Source organism: Ptiloglossa arizonensis, chromosome 11 (genome assembly GCF_051014685.1).
Source record: "Ptiloglossa arizonensis isolate GNS036 chromosome 11, iyPtiAriz1_principal, whole genome shotgun sequence".
In the NCBI taxonomy this organism is placed as follows: domain Eukaryota; kingdom Metazoa; phylum Arthropoda; class Insecta; order Hymenoptera; family Colletidae; genus Ptiloglossa; species Ptiloglossa arizonensis.
In genome coordinates, this window is record NC_135058.1 from 11,779,130 (window position 1) to 11,797,142 (window position 18,013).

An 18,013-nucleotide genomic window follows, 5' to 3' on the forward strand; every position below is an offset into this window, starting at 1 on the left:
TTGAATTGCATTTCACCCAATTCAGAAGCTCCGAGAATAAAGTAAATTGCTTGCAGCAGACACCGGCTTGATGTTCGTGGATGCACTTCGCGAAGCAGATTTTTCAAAATGTATGCATAAACTGCACCCGTCGCTGGAGAGCGCGAAGCATAAAGAATGTGCTTCCGAACTCTTCCAGGGAACTTATGCATAAACCTGTCCCTTGAAACTACAGCGCAAGGAAAAGTTCTTTCGCCTCCTTTTCCACGAAAATGTTGAATATTGTCAGATAAGGCAGAAGCATATCGAATTGGTTCAGCTCGACAACAAAAATACGTATCAACGGTGACGCAATTGTTATTCATTAAAGGAGGCGAGAATCCTTCAAATTGAATTTTCATTAAATTCTCAATCGAACTTTGTGATAAATATCGAGACTCGATAATCGATAATAATTATATAATAATTAGATAATAATTGGATAATAATTAGATATAAAATAACTATCGAGAGAAGAAAGAAATCGCATCAAGTGCATTCGTTTTTACATATTCATTTTTAACCGAGGTACACTTATGCAAGTATTTACCGAGCACGGAATAAATCGTCCAATGAAAATTAAAATTTTTATATTTTCCATTATATACCTTCATGGTAGTATTATCAATGAATTGGCGAGATTTTCCCGATGAAAATGAGTCCAAACACGACCTCGTTCGGACTATTTTTAATTAAACGCACGGCTCTCGCGATATTGTCGTTCGAAGTATGCGAGTCAGTCCGAACGAGGTCGTGTTTGGACTCATTTTCATCGAGCAAACCTCACCAATCCATTAATAACACTCTCGCGAAGATATAATGAAAAATAAAACAATTCTCGTTTTACATTATTCCACATCGATACACGCGGAACATCGCTTTAAACTTTTAACTATTGTTCCTTTCTTTCACGCTTGGTGTATCTCGTTCGTTCTTTTTTTTTTTAAATATTTCTTCTCACTGATTTGCATTCGAAAGGTTTTTAAATATCTTCCGTAATTTACGTGTTACATATGCCTGGATTTCTTTCTAAACGCTACTACCGACGATGAACATATTTCTCTTTGTCTCAGATCACATAAGTGTCTTCGAAATTAATTCACGAGTACCATTGGTTGTCCATTTCGATAATTGTCCACCGATATTACAGACAACATTCGCGCAAAGTTTCGTTAAAATCGACGTCAAACTTCTCTTCCCTTGTGAGAGAATTTTTATATTCTTCGTTGCATCTATTTTTTTTTTTTTTCTTGCCACGGTAACCAACAGCGAGTAGACCGTCTTCGATATTAAAATCGACGTCTAACGATTTCCTCTTGCAAGCGAATTTTTATATTTTTCATTACGTCTCCTCTGGCACGGCAACCAGCAGCGAATAGACTATCTTCGAAATTGGCTGTTTTTCGTACCGTGTCACGAGGCTGCTAAGCGCTCCGAAGCCTTAACAATTTGATAGGGGTGGCTCGTACCCAATCCTGGTTTTAATCGTAAATTATAATCGCGCGTTTCGCGGCAGAGAATTTATCGTTCCACTTGGTGCTCAGCTACGGGCAACTATTCTCGAGAGAATTCCTATCCGAAGCGGTTATGTGGGACATTACTTTGCCTACGCGACCTTCGGCGCACACCGGGGTTAAATGTGGAATCATTTTCTGACCAGTTTCTCGCGTCGAGCCAGATTGAATTACGATCTGCATTATCCGTCCTCGACTACGAAGAGGAATTCTGCCCCTAATTTCGTCCTCTCTTCGTCTTCGTTAACCATCGGGTCGTAAACCATGTCCTCGTTAGAATAAAACGGGACGCGTTCTAATCAACTATATCATTTCCCTTATCGTTTACGATCCTCAGGTTGGTGCAGCTGGCCCACGAAGGAAGGGAATTCTTGTTTTTCAATCAAATTTCGTTCCCGGCGACGCGTACTCCCGTGACTGTGGATTAAAATTTTCTTTTGCTCGATGCAATTTATCCGGTTAACGGACACGCTAACCTCTTGCAAAAACGATGCAACGAAACGCACGGGATCTCGCGAGAGCCGTATTAATTCTCGTCGATCTCGCTTAACATTATTCAAGTAACCATCGTACAACTAAATTCCAAGCTTCTTTCGCTTGCACATGCTTCCGCTGTTACAATTCCCTTCCTCCAGAAGTACGTGCACCATCGACCTACTTTGTACTTACCCTCTATCGGAGCACTCGGTGTATGTGTGTGTTTAGGTCTAAACTTATTCGAAGTATTGTAACACGGAAGTGAATACCAAAATCGCGTATGAATATTCATGATTAAATTTCTTAACAATATAATACGGTGGTTGGACGAAGCTGACGGATATCATTGGTTTGAGCTTCCATTCGTTTCGCACAAAACAATACTTAATCCTTCCTCTATCTTCGACCAACCTTTTTACTTCTCTCGTCTCATATTTCTTCCATTATTTCCTTTCGCGTAATAATTTCGAGGTTACGTTCCATCTTTTGAATCTTTCGCGCATTATGCAATAACTATCTCTCTCTCTCTCGTAAAATGTACACCTAAGTCGTACCTGCGCAATAAAACCGCGATGAACACGCAGTAAGATATTTAACAATAATGGCGAGTGGTTCTGCGAATGAAAGAACACGTCGCGAAGAAACGGTCAAAGTTTGTGTCACGGTGCACACTTCGCGGAAGAAAAGAAGGTCACGCTATCGTGTGTCTGAAAACATTTCCTACCCGAGTTAGAAACACCCTTTGTCCGCTATGGCTTCTGTCGTGCGACCTTTTCGTACACAAATTCAATGAAATAATCTCCGAAAGTTCAAACCGGCGGCCATTTTCGACGACGCTCCTCCGAGAGCGAGAAGCTCGCTGGTTAAGGGAGTCTTCTACGGTAAAGCGTGGTTCTTCTTTGCTTTTCTTCGTATATTTTTGTAAAGAAACTATGCAAATTTTTGCATCGGCGTTTCTCATGTATATTTATCACTCTTTCGATAATACTTACAAATTTGTACAACGAAGAATAATCAAAATTAGTGGCAGCACAGAGCCTCGAAAGCAATCGTGTTCCGAAAATATGTTTTAATGGTTTCGTTTGTTCGGGCATCAAAACGAGGCAATAATTTCTATAGAAAATTCACTTTCGAGATGGTAGTCGACGAGAAGGGGGGCACCGCCGTTGAATTTCGTAGAAATCGTAAACGGGTGGGTTTCTGGTGGCGATCTAACCTCTCGACGAACAAAGAGGAGGGAATCACGACGAAGAAAACACGGTTAAGTGAAAAAGACGCGATCGTACAGACGCTCTGGCATTCTGCGATGGTGGATCGATCGGTTTCTCTTTGTACACTGTTCACGGCAATTGGATAGAGAAGTACGAGTTCCTTCGAACTGGGGACGAGATAACGGTGGAAATATTCACGATACCGTCTGTAATATAATCGTCATTGTCGATCGTGATGCTAACTTTTGTTTGACTTTTCAGCTGCGACGATCGATCGAAGTTTCCACGGATTTGAGAGAGAGAGAGAGAGAGAGACGCGAACCAGGGAAGTATTTGCACCGGCATCGGGCTGATTAAATTTCTTTATCACCGTGGAACTTTGAAAAGCAGGGCAAACATACGAAGAATAAGGCGAGTGGGTGAAAATTTTATTTCACGGTGCTCTGTAGTTTCGGCTCGTAGTCGAGAACGTCGCGGCAATCGAGTTTCGAGAGGAAATTCACGCCCTGGGACGACGGCCTCTTCGCGGTACACAGAATTTGTTGCCCGCACGAACCGAACCGCTCCAAGATCTCGAACACCCAGCTCCTCCACGGACGCCATTTTAGTACCCACGAAACATCGTAAACCGAGATTCTCGGACGCTTCGAGAGCATCGGGCCTCTTCAAACGTCAGGGGTTGCTAGCGATGGGATCGAGCGTGTTCTCGACTGCTTCGAAATTTGTAACAATTAGAGGAATGGATAGTTTTCGCGGGTAATTTATGAATTACGAATCATTTATGGGTAATTTTATAGTAATCGATCTATTTTTTTTTTTTTTTTTGTACAAGGTAGTTTAATCTGGGGGATGCATCATGGAAAATACGAATAGATATTCAGATCGATTAATAGAAAAAGTAACCGATCTTCCTTTAGTTAAAAAGGCTTAGCTTAATTCAAGAGGCTTGTTTTGGAAAGTATGTACGAATAGAATCGAAAAATTGAACACATCGAAGATTGAAATACCTGTAACAATCATAATTAGTCAGCAGTTGCTGGAAATGGGATTGAGTATATCGTGGGCAATATCGATATTTATAACCTCGAATGGAATGGATAGTTTTACCGAGAGGAAAAAGATGATCGATCTGGTTTTTATTTTACATCGAAAAGTTTGATTTGATCCAGGAGATGTGTCTTGAAAAGTAGGTCGAATCGTAAAATTGAATTTATTAGAGATTGGAAAACCTATAAAAATCGTAGTCAGGGATTGCTAGCGATGCAATCGAGCATATTGGAGATTGTTTAGAAATTTGTAACAACTGGAGGAACACTGTGGTCGCCCTGAAATGGATAATTTTACCAACAGAAAAAAAGTAATCGATCTACATTTGTTTACACGAAAAGATTCGATTCGATCCAACGAATAATTATTACTTGGATCGTTTTTTGAAAATTATATCTAATCGAAAAAATTGAATCTACCGAAGATGAAAAAGCCCGTAACAACCGTAACCACATAGAAAATTCTAAACGCGACAGAATGAATAATAACATCGATAGAAAAAAGTAATCAATCTACTTCCAGTCGGGGTCCTAGGAAGATGTCTTTTTTCCCATAAATGGATAAAACCCGCGGTCCATCGACAAGATATCACACTTTTCCAAGAAAAGTAACAAGTCTCGCAGAATATTAAAAAGAGTCTTATCTACTTTGGCTATTAAGGACAACTTTTCCTTTAGAAGAATATTTTTGTTTGTACCACAGCTCCAAAGTAGAACGATATAAATTAAATAATGTCCGTTTTATTCACCAGTGGAAAGTTTAATTCGTCGCAACGAGCAAATCTATCGTAACAAGGATCGTGCGGTATCCGATTCGAGATTAGGTTTCTCGATAGAATTTTTATCGTCTAGAAGACTTCGACGAGAGAAAATGTTCGACGATCGCGCGACGACAAAAGGTGGGGAATTCGCCATTTCTGGACGAACACCTTTTTCCGTGTTCAGAATTTTATATCCCGGAATCCTATTCGCTTGTCCATCAGCCGCGATATATGGAACGGTTATCAAATTTATTATATTCTATGCTCGCCTTCATCTTTTACAATACCGCGGATACATGACAGTTTTTCTATGTTGTCCGTAGTGGTAACGGTTTGGTATGATGGATGGGGGCCGTTTGTATCTTCGTGGGGCGTACATTTCCACACGCCGCGTTTGGGAATCCGATCGAAGAGTTTTCCCGAGTTTCAGTCGCCCCGAATCGCGTTATTAATTGCCCGATATCAAACGTCGCATAATTAATTGAGCGGTTAGCTCGTGCTGAGCCTCGATCGATACGGATTTGGACCAAGAATTTAATCGGAGATTTCGAGTCGAGTGAGATACTTCTCTCGCTAACCTCCCGGAGATCAACAACTTCCTGTACAAGGTGTCTCGTGCAATTGGGATTAATCGCACCTGCTGATAGATCGATACGGAAGAGATGGTAGAAGAGATAGCTAATCGGTACCAGGTCCGTTTCTTTATGACCTCGTTCGTTGCATATGTGCAACGATGCAAGTTGCACTTTTTTCTTTAACGATAGCTTACATTCGCGTATAAAAGATATCATACAAATTGTACCATATAAATGGTATTATACGGAGAGTACCGTATATACTGTACTATATAAATGGTACCATGCGGATAGTACCATGTAAACGGTACTCTTGTAAATGGATAGTCTTGTAAATGGTACTTTATGTTTAGATATCTTTTTGAATGATACTTTACGTTGAGATATCTTTTTAAACTGTACCTTATATTTAGGTATCTTTTTATATGATATTTTATGTTTAGGTACCCTTTTAAATAAATCGATTCTCCCTCTCTTTCTGTGTATCAAAACGTTTGAATTTCTATTTAAATAATGCACGTGCCTTTGAAAATAAATTGTCAAATATTTCCTTTGCACCGCCGAATTAAATAAATATGTTTCGTTCTTGAGAAATCAAGAATATTGTTTGTGAAACCTTTTCTAAAAAAGATCTTGTAAAGTATCGGGTATCTGGGACCACTTGTATGCAGGGGATGACGAAAATGCAACTTTGCACTTATGAAATAAGTTCGTCTGAGTGGATGTAGCACCTTTTCATACAATTCGATCTTTCTCCGTGTTACATTCTTTTGTCTTCGACGAAAGTGAGGATGCATCCAATATGAATTGCGCGACTCACTCGAGTGAGCTCGTTGCGAATCAGCAATAAAGATACAAGTACGGACTACTTAAAAATTAGTCCAGTTTCATGGAAATGTACAATTAGCCGGGTATGGCACGCTAAATCGAATTTGGCAGACACAAGCATTGCTCGAGAACACAGCGTCTGGATAGTCGTGTTCCAATTGGAGCCAAAATCGATAGAGAGGCTCCTTTAGACTGATAGTGGAAGGTCGGTCAAACCATTTGCGAAAAGCATGCGTCTTCGTGAAACGGTGTTTGTAACATTTGTTTCCGATAATCCGCAGAAAGCCCGTGACACGTCTCACGGATATTAAAAAACATAAAAAATAATAGTCCTTGATAACCACTTCTTTTATTTTCCGATTTATTCCCTATAAGGATCGAATATCCTCCTATGGTGCATTATTCTTAAAGAATATTGACAGACATAATTTTGAATTACTTAAAGAGTAATGGTACAATTACGAGAACGTTTGATAGAATAGAATAGCAGTGAGGGAATATTTTCGAAGTTGATAAAAATGGAAAATTTTCATTTTGATTTTTCCACATTTAAGATCGAATACTTTTTGTTTGAATTATTCGACGAATAACGTGGAGTTAATTTTATTACAGAAAGATTATATCTATCGACAAATTTCGACGAGATCTTTCATTTATATAAATTGAGAATTATAACTGAACAGAAAACAGTACGTTTGCAAACAATATGCTGTAAAATGTGTTGCACACATACTCCTATTATGCTGCGTACAAACTTAGTTATCAGAAGGGCTGGACCAACCGCAACCATTGTGGGCGGCTCATAAACTAGATAGTTTTATAAACGGAAAAAAGTAATCGGTTTATTTTTCACGCGAAGCATTTTAATTCGATGGAGTGGATGTCACGGCAAATACGTTGAAATTGCAAAAAATAAAAGCCGTGGAAAATTGAAAAACGTCGAAGCGATTATTGAAATTCCGTGGAAAAACATCGGTCATTGGAAGAACGAAGCACATTTGAAAGTAGACTCCATTTCTTCAAACGAGGCGATAAAATTTTATTTCGCAGAAGCTTATATCGTATCGATAAGTCGAAGGTCGAAACTTTGACTATCCACCGTGAAGAATAATGACACGAGATATAGTTTCAGGATCGCTTCTTTACGAGCTCATGATCGCGAACGACCTTACCTCGTAGGCCATTGATCTCGTCGTAAAAGTATTTATCACTCTATATTCTACCTGCAAAATTTGTTACAGCGCGCCGAGACGTTTTCTTCGACTTTTGAAAACTTGTCTCCAGTTTTTTTGATTCGCGACTAGATCGTACGAATATTAATATCGAGAATGAAACGGAGGGAATAGAATTCCGAATAAAATGGAGGAATGTGTCGCGCAACTCGAAGTGCTCCCTTTACCTTCTCGGTGTCAAATCCAACGGAATAAAATAAGATAACACGACTGTTACCGATACAAACTAAAATAGACAGCCTCGAGAGATATTCTACCTTACATCCATCGATATAGGTCTAAGAAAATATTCCAACAAGTTTCATCCATTCTCGAGCTTCATGGAAGAACGGATAGTGCTTGGAACATTTCAAAGATATCAGAACAGATGAGAGTTGGGAAATTTTAGTAAGCTGTTAGGGTATCCATAACATTGAAAATATTCCGAAGCTCCATCTGCTCTCGTATCAAGTTATGAGAATGGATGAGACTTATTGTTGGAATATCTTCCGAGACCGATAGGATAACCACAGACGATATACGTACGTATATCAGAGGTTTCCAAATTTCTTTAAAGGCGCCCTTTCAAAGAAAAGAGAACATTTCTGCGTTGAAAATAATTCAAGAACAATATATCAATTAATAGAAAGTTACATTTTAGTCGACATTCCTCCACATTGATCATTTTCTTTCACGTTCTTCATTGGATCGTAAGATGCCCTCAACTTTGGAGAACATTGACGAATAGGGTCGAGTTCTCCACGTTTTCTAACTCTATCGATTTCAATTATTAACTCGAGCGTGATTCTCACTGTCACCAGCCTTAAACGTACAGACAGCTATCTCGACCTAATGATCATTTATCGTCGAGTAAAAATATCGTCCAAGTGGATTCTGCTGTTCCTTAACATCGTTTTATCTCCAAGAATGGTGTATTTGCGTTGCAATTTTCGTTCGAATATATTCCAACAACGATAGACGTTCACCGTAATTAACGACGATACACGAACGATCGTACGCCACGAATCACTTCGATTTTCCCGAAAAACGTTCGTCATCGATAAGAACCGTCGAAAATTGCGAACTGTACACTTTCGAGTAATTCGATTCGTCGCGGGGACCTGTCCTTCGCGAATTCGTTGACAATATCCAACGCGAGTGAAGCGTTCAGGCGAACAACGGAATTGGATTCCGCGACGTCAGTGTTCCCATTGAAAAATACGTCGACCGGTGTCATCGTGAATTCTGGAAACGTGCCGGACGTTAACGCGAAACTAATTGTCGCACCACGAGTGACGCGAAGACGAGCCGCGCACACTTTACGCGTCCCGGGACGATGTGTAAATTAACGGGTCTCTATTCCGTTCCATTCGTCGAATTGGATGGACAGGGGCCCCGAAACTTCGTTACTTAGTTAAATTGCTGGATGGTTTTCCGCGCGCGTGCACTTACGGAATCGTTCCGTCTGTCACGACGAGGGCGGATTTTCCGAAACGTGGCCAAAATTCAAACAACCGGTTCATCGATATTCCGAGTATTAATTCTTTCGTGACTCGGTGCATTACGCGTCTGAAATAATGCAAGAGAAGTATCGATAGTCACTGTTGCAATTATTTTCGCATGTATAGTACGCGTGTGAGAAAATTGCACTCGATGACGGATTTTATTCGTATATATATTGTGCCTAGATGTGTCGCTAAAAATTATTTAGTTAAAATCATTTTAAATATACTAAAAAATGACTTTAATTTTATTCAAATATATTCGAATATAGAGGAAAAAATCTTATGTAATATTATAAGTATGTCCGAATATTTAATCGACGATTAAGTCTAATTTTTTTTATAATTCAGTATGTATAAAATAATAGAAAAGAAAGTAATTAATGTTACCTACTTGTAAACGAAAATACGTAGTTTAAATTATTACGTACCAGAAATTTCGACTATTTCAAACACATGTAGAGAACGATAATTACTCAAGTATCACGCTGTCGGAACATTGAATCGAGTAACTCTACCTTTAACTTTGTAGCGACCTTGTCCTTTGTATTCAGACGCACCTGGCGGGCGACAATCTGTTTACGTTTTCGGGTCTTATCGCGTTTACAAGGGTATGTTCGTTCAGTCAGTCAGCTTGGCGCCGTGAGCGAGTGTAGTCACGAGTTCTTGCCACGATTTCGGAAACGCGAAACGTCTCTCACTGTTCATGCCAATACGTACCTTTGATTCTCACAATCGACAACGAGGAAAGCTAATTTTCATACAACGCGAAGAGGGACGTAAACTACTTACAATACGGTCCGACGAAATAAGGAGCACCCGTAACGGATCCTCGTTCGCAATTATTCTCGAAGCTTTCCGAGCGAAGTTTCAGTAGAAAGTTTCGAGCCCTGTTTCCGACTTCTCGAGCTCCCTCGGATAATTGATCAATAGGTAAGAAAATCCACGATACAATGGTAGACTCGTGAACGAATAATTTACGAACGAAACCACGAATAATCTTTCACGTGTACAGTACGCGCGCGAGAAGATTGCTCTCGAGCGAATGAACCTTTCCGTAACTCCAGATGCAATCTTTTCACGCGCGTACTGTAGTTCAACCGACTCGTGGTTATAACTGCGAAGTCTCTTGACTGTAAGAGCTGCGACGAAGGTTAAATCTTCCTGGCTTTCGTACTCGCATCGTAAGGGAACTTTTCGTTTAAAAAACATGGCGGTGGTTCGTGCGATTGAATAAAGTTTCCCGTTAAAGAAATGTTACTTTACCGCAGGTTCTTAAATATATACCGTTGCGAGGTAAATTTATTTAACACCGTTAAGGATCGAATGGTAAAATTTCAGAAATTGAACAAGTACCGTTTAACTCGAGCGTTTAACATTTATTGGCTGTCGGGGGAGACGAAATAAATTGGTTATTGGACGATCGTCTATTTCGGGTGTATTGTTACTGGTATAAACGAGAACCCGAATAACCAGTGTTGTCAATGGTTGTAATTAAGTTTGTTTAAAAAAAATTTCACAATTACACATTTTGGCCACGTTTCGGGGATTTTGTACCAATGTGGTCCGATGCATTTACCGAAAACGCGACCTCGAATTCGGCACACCGCTAAACGACATTATGCGCGGTCGTGGCTTCGAACGCTGAAGCGACGAAATTCCATTTCTTGTCGATGTCGACTGTGCCGCGTAATTCGATACGGATAGATATATTGGATTTATTTACGAAGCGCGTGCATGGTACTTGAATGGTAATATATGGGATGTGCGCAGTTTATATGGCTGGAAGCCTCCGGGGAGAAGTTACTTCCTTTCAGAGAAGCGTTTTGATATTTTCTCGGTATCGCGGAGAACTTCATTAGGAATCTCACAAGGGAACCGCGTAAAGTGCGACCCACAGATTTTAACGAAACTTCGTGGACGGACAGGGAATAGAGAAACATATTTCACCTAGGTTCGATTGTGAGTGCAGGTGCTCCATTCACGAGATATTTGACCATAAATGTTACTACAACTGTCTATAAATGTAGATGTTTAACTGTAAATATTAACCATCAGTGTGTTGATAATCTGTGACTAAACTTTTTATACAGAACGTATTACTGTAGTTGTTTTTTCGACCATAATTGATATTGTTCGAGGACATTCGACAAATGTCCAACGTCAGTTTTTACGAAACTTTACAGATTTATAGAGTAGCCAAAGGGGACACATATTATTTTCAGCAGCGATAACTCATATTTAAGAGGTGAAACTACCCTCCAAGGTTTCACCCCTCTGATGCTATCTCGAAAATTATTGGTGATATAGATTTTGTACGGTTTCTGGTGGAAACGAACGCGATGTAGATGTAAATAAAAAGAATTAACGAGACAGTCGAGACATTACTCTTATTTTTATTTTCAGTATTGATATACGGACGAAATAACGAATTATTTTCATTCTGAATCTATAGTCGATTGCAAGTATTTTCATTTCGTATTAGTATTGTACACGTATCGACAATTAATAATATATGCAGCAGTGATTATGATAAATAAAATTTTATAACGAAATTTTGATAAATACAATGAAAGTACATGTTTCAAACTCTTCTTGAAATACGAAACACCGTTTCTCAAACCTATAATTAATGTTCGTTCCGGACGAGTTATACACGAATTATGAGAGAACAATTATAAAGTTCGAGTGCAGTTTCCGAGTAGACATATATATTGAACTATTTAGTATGGAGAGAACAGCCTTAGTTCTTACTTGCCGGCCAGTGAAACAGCATTTTCTGCCAATGCAAACTTCGAAATAGAAAGTGAGAACCGCGATGAATAGTGTCCCGGGAAAATAGTTTCTAAACAAAAGCTTCCGGTTGAACTTTCTAGTGATTCAGGACCAACAGAAGTCCGATAAAAACAGCAAACACTTGAATTTAAAGACAAATAACGTTTCCTTGGACTTCAAACAACAGATGACTCCGCGAAAGGACAACTGGCACAACAATTTGCACGGGGAGAGGTGCAATTCGTCCTAATTTAATCTATAAGCTGACATTTATTACAATTTCACAAAGGGAAGTCGTTAAACGGAAGTGCGAAGAATATTTGCATATATGAATTTATGCATTGCTGCGTCGAAAAGTTACGGACATCAAAGCGTTCTCTAGAACGTTTCGAGCGTTCGTTCTCGAATGTGCAACGGAGTCCGTGCGTGTAGACCCCGAATATAGTTGTCCGTGCGTGTAGACCCCGAATATAGTTATCCGTGCGTACTTAGCTGTACTTAGCGACTAAGCGCTATAAATACGAATATAATCGAAACGACTGACCAAAATTCTCTCGTAAAATCAAATTTACTTCCTCCGTCGTTGTATTATATTCCATAACCTATAAAATCGCTTCGACCGGGGCACGTTCGAGACAATATCACGAATCCGATAACCTCGAAACGCAGAAATTTGTTCCGTGCATGGTAATCTGAGAACAAAGTAACTTGCGATTGGTCGAACAGTAGCTTGGAATAATATCGGGTTTTAATGTTCCGTTGAATTAATATTTTAAGAAGGAAAATTTTCGCAGCGGTTTTCAAGTAGTTTCTTATGCGGGAGCGCGGCACACCGCGCCAAACGGGCAAATATTTGTTCGGTTGCACCAAAGGCAAGTTGTAATATACGCGACAAGAGCCGGGCGAACGTTGAAACGAAAAAGAGGAAACGCGCGAACCGAACGCGTATCGCGCGGGCAAAAAGAAAAGAGAGAGAGAGAGAGAGAGAGAGAGAGAGAGAGAGAGAGAGAAGAAAAAAAAAAGAGAAAAATGTAATTCAAAAGCCGGGTTAATTCGGGGCACAACCGCGGAAAGGAATCGCGGCGATGAAAGCACAATGTGGTAACAATTGCTCGCGGTGGAATAGTTTCAACATGCACGCTCCGTTGTTTGTCAGAGTTGAACTGCAACGAGAATTCGTTTTGGTAACCAAAGAGGGAGATACAACCAAGTGGAGGCGTTTTCCTTGGAACTTGAACGTGCACGAATGGCCGATTTTATCGTCCCCTCCCCGCCCGTTTCTCCCTCCCCGATTTCTGATTCACGAAAGCCACCGGGTATACACGGTAGATTTTTCCCGGATGTCCCATTCTTTCCGATGCGAAAGCGGTGCCGTTCCACGAAAATATCGCCGCGTATCATGGCACCACCGTTGAAAAAACCTTTGTAATGGGCTAGGTCTCGAAAGTGAATCGCTGTGAAAGCAGTGAAACGCAATCGAAATCAGGTCGAGATGATGGAATTACGATGAAAAGGGATCTGGCTCGTACGTCGGATAATACATATTTATTCGAGCGTTGATTCTTTTCTTCTTTTCCCCTTTCAATCGAGCACGAAATGGAAGAAGGGACCTCGTAAAGCTTGCACGGCTCCTAAGTATTACGTCGGTTCGGTAACAAGCCCTCTACGGATTTTTTTTTACCAGGGTATTGTGCCATAACTTATTTTACGTCCGCGGAAGGAACGTCTAATCACGGATATGGATATAAGCGCGTTGGAACTTTATAGTTCTACGTTGTATTTCTGCTTGTTTGTAGATTTTATTACCGTAAAAGCTTTCGGCTTTTGCCGTTCGGAGAGCTCGTATACGACTCCTACCATACGCGGGTGAGAAGATTGCGTGTGGGGAAGTACCAGCCTCGAAGAGATGTAATCTTTTTATACGCGCATAGTAGACGTTCGTAGGTTTATTGATTCATATTTCGAAAGCATAGAAAAGATGCACTCTTTTTTGGGGTTCGTTTATCGAAACAAAGAGTATACATAGTTAGTTTCTCGTACGTGAAATATGAATTACAACGAACACAGAAACGACGAATAGAGTTTAAACGAGGCGTTGAGACAGTTCTGTAGCCTTTTTAACAGGTTCCATTTGTATAACTTGAATAGGACTCTTTCATAAGGAACAGATAAACAAAAGTTATTCATTGTACCTTGTCGAAAATAAAATGCAATTAAACGACGAGAAACGATACATATAGTATACCTCGCTTGAGATTATCGAAACATTACATTTCAAGCGTTTGTCAAAGAAGTATTTTATCGTTCGACATTTTGCAATTTTAATCTTAAGTATCGATTATCTTCCGATGTAATAATTAAACGCAAAAGAATCACAAATTGAACCTCGTCTCTCCTAAGAAGAACTCGGTCCACAAACCGAGAACATCGAACGATAAAATACTCGTCACGATCATCGAGAAGTCGCGTCAAGAAGGGAGTAGTCCCTTCAAGACCATCTTCGCCTGGCACCTAAATCAAAACCGGCTGATGCAACGTGCAAAACACCCTGTCAACAACCGAGACTCGATCTGTTTACAGAAATCAAAGCTCGTCGGGAGCCTCTCGAGATAATCCTCCGAGAAACGTTACCGTTACCCAAAATCCGTACGAATCTGTTACTCGGTGTTGATACACGCCTGCGACGTCATCGGAAATTCCAGGAATACGCATTCGCGGGAACCGCGGACGAGGGATTGCGACGCAACCGATTAATTAACAAACACGGTGCACCGAAGGTGGTCGCTATCCCGTCGATTTCAATTTGTTTCAATATCGTGTTCGTAACGAGCGAATCGAGTCTATTTAGCGCGCGATTAAAATTGTCGCTGCGATAATAACGCGCTGGAACGCGATACGAGGAAAGAAACGCGATAAATTGCCCCAACCTACCTCCTTCCCTCCGTAACGTTGAACGGTGATTTCCACTGTTCCAGGTAATGATATCAGCGCCGGTTAATGATCCGTTTTCAGCCCTTTCGTTGTGCATTAAAATCCCGTTCCCATTTCGCGACGCGCCCGATGTTTCCACCGTGATGTGCAGCTGCGCGGACCCGAAGAAATTAGTTACGGAGAAACGCGCGAGGCAAAAAGTTTATCGGGTAAATAAGAGCATCCACGGGTGGCAGGGGGAGGTTAGGGGGGGACGGTGGCCGCGATAAACGTAATTGAAACGATGCTGTACGAAAAACAACCAGTCTCGCCGCGCGCAGCCGTTGCGGTAACGCCGTGGCGTCTTTATACGGTCGAGATGCGGTACACGTAAAGGTTCGTTTTCACGCGACGCGAGAAACGACCCTGCGAGATGTCTCGAAGCGACATTCTCGATCGAGACTCTACGACAATGGATCCGTTTGCGTTCAAGAGGTGACGAATTTCGCGACGTTCGACACGCGACGTGAAAACAGGACCTTAAGTCTCTGATACCTCGGTATCACGGCGCGAGTAAGATCGTTGGAAATGGTACCCCGATATCGGTATCACGGCGAAAATAATATCGTGGGAAAATATACTCCAGTGTTATTCTCGCTACGAAAGTTTCCCCCCTGGAGATCCGATTTTCACGGTACGTTGTACATCACGAAATTCGCCATCGGGAAAATATAAACGTTCCATTGTCGTGGGATTCCAATCACGAATATCGTGGGACTTCGTGTCGCGCGAAAATCGAACCTTAAAGTGAGAAAATTTTGGAACAAAAGCGATGCTGATGTTCGAACAATTGTTTTTCTTTTTTTTTTTTTTTCAAAAATATGGAACGATACAAAGGTCCGTTTTCACGCGACACGAAGTCCGGCGATCCTTTGACACGACACCCATGCGTGGAATGCGACAACAGCCGGACGTTTATATTTTCGCGATAACGAAATTCGTGACGTTCGGTGTCACGTGAAAATCGAACCTTAAGTAGGCTATCTTTCGGTGCGCAAATAATAACCGTCTATTTGGCAATGTTTTTTCCAACGACACGGAATCTCTAACAGAAATATTTCGTACGCGTATTGGAGCTACACACTTGGAATAACACTCCTATTGATTTTCCGAAAAAAAGTCTCGACAAAATACATCGAACACGATTTCACAATTATCGAGATTTCGTTTCGAAATACTTTTAACGATCCATTCCGCTGTCCCAAACGAAACGATCGATTTTATCGCGAGTTAAAAATAGGTGCGAGGAACGAACAATGCGCTCTCGAGTCATAGTTTCTATATAAAAAAAAAAAAAACAAAAAAAGGAAAAAAAAGCGATCAAATATTTTCGTGACAATTTGTGTCGTTTGTTCTCGGTATTCGTGCCCTACGCTCGATCTTTCGTGCACTCGCTCGAAGCTCGACTCTCTCTGCCGGTGGCTTTATCTGGAAGCGATACAATACATACGTGCGACTGTTCATTCAGCCCGTCGCGGGTTGAGGATGCACGTTTCGTACCGCGACTCGATAAAGCTTGTATCTCTTTCCGATGTAGTCCGCTGTTTATGATTCCCGGCAGGAACGGACGCCCGGTGAATTATGAGCGCCGCGACGCTAAAATTCGCCCGGCCAAGAAATTGCGTTCTTATTTCGCGACAACCGCGACGAAATTAGATTCCTTCGCCGGTGGGACGTGTTGTTGCTGCTTCTGGTGCTGCTGCTGCGCCCAACGAGAGTAGTTTCCTGTCTTGAGAGGGCCGAGGGGAGGAAAAGGTAACTACAAATATTCCGTTAGCGGTTGCGGGAAAAAGGCACAGGATTTTTGATGAGAGTTATCGACGATGAGAAGAAAAAAAATATAGAAAGGATAAATATAGACGATAAGAAAGGAGAGATTGGAATATTTTGAATAAACGATATACGTAATTAAAAAAATTCGTCGTATTTCGCAGTGTTGGAAGTGCCTCGGAAAATTTTTCAAGCACCACGTATTTATTTTTATTCCCCGTACGGTGACGCGAAATCGGTCGAAAAATAAACGGAACGATACTTTTCGTTCCAAGTGAAATAACTACGGAAAGTTTGTTGCTTTTACGTCGGTTATGGAACGAAACGGAACGTATGTTTTTGACGGTTACACGGTAACACGTGGAAAACCAGAGATACCGGGTTATTACACCGAATTCGTCAATTGCACGTGTTACGTGCATGTTCAACTTGCTCGGAGTGTACAAAAAACGGTTGTTTCTGCTTTCGGATAAATTTACACGTCAGGGTAACTTTATTGAAATTTTTACAGAAACCGTTACTCTCCCTTTTTTTTTCTTCAATCTTCACTGACCCAAATACGTAGATTCGATCCCGAAAGCCACGAAAAACATTTATTCGCATTCTGCATATTTTTGCGAGCCGTGACTTCGTTGAAAAATTAATGAGCAACGAAGAGCATCGGTATAAATAAGCCGTAGAATTTCGATTTTCGTTATCGCTGTACCCGACGATATTTCACGGATCCGGTAACGAATAATCTTTGCAAAGTTGGGGAACAGCGCGGAATCAGGGGAAGGTATTCTTTTCGGTTGCGATAACTCAAGTTCATGAAGCGAAACTACCCTTCCGAAATTTTGTCCCACTTTGTTATCTTGGTTACGAAACTTTAGATAGTTTCACGATTCCGACGCTATCGCGAAAACCATCCGGGAATACGCGAACGATTCGTAAACAAAGTATCTATTTATTTTCGTACAATTCACAATCGCGTTCTTGCAATATTTCCGACGGACAGATCGATTAAAATTTATACACGTTTAATGGAATTTCAAGTACGTGTATTTCGAGAGCGACGGCATTTCGAGATCGTCGAAAATGTTATTACGTTTTATTCGGGTAACGCTTATAAATACGACCGCATCGTAAATATGCGCGCAACGAATCAGAGGTTTCATCGTGTCAATTACGAAGAGTAACCGAATATATGTTATCGTTGAAACAATAGGAGATTTTTCGGTCGTAGGAGAAAAATATTCGTGGCACACGTTCATTGCGAACTACTTCTCGAGAAGATTACCGAAAAGTTACTAATTGTAGCAAGAGCGAAATTTTTTTCCAAAGTTGGTAATTGTCGAAGAATTTTATATTAAACG

The 18,013-nt window shown here is 40.8% G+C and overlaps 1 protein-coding gene across 1 annotated transcript in view; it reads right to left on the reverse strand.

The window, feature by feature from the left end:
• The window catches only part of Gycalpha99b (guanylate cyclase 1 soluble subunit alpha 2), a 116,333-nt gene that overhangs the window by 74,180 nt on the left and 24,140 nt on the right, over positions 1 to 18,013 (reverse strand). The gene's annotated exons all lie outside the window — the stretch shown is intronic.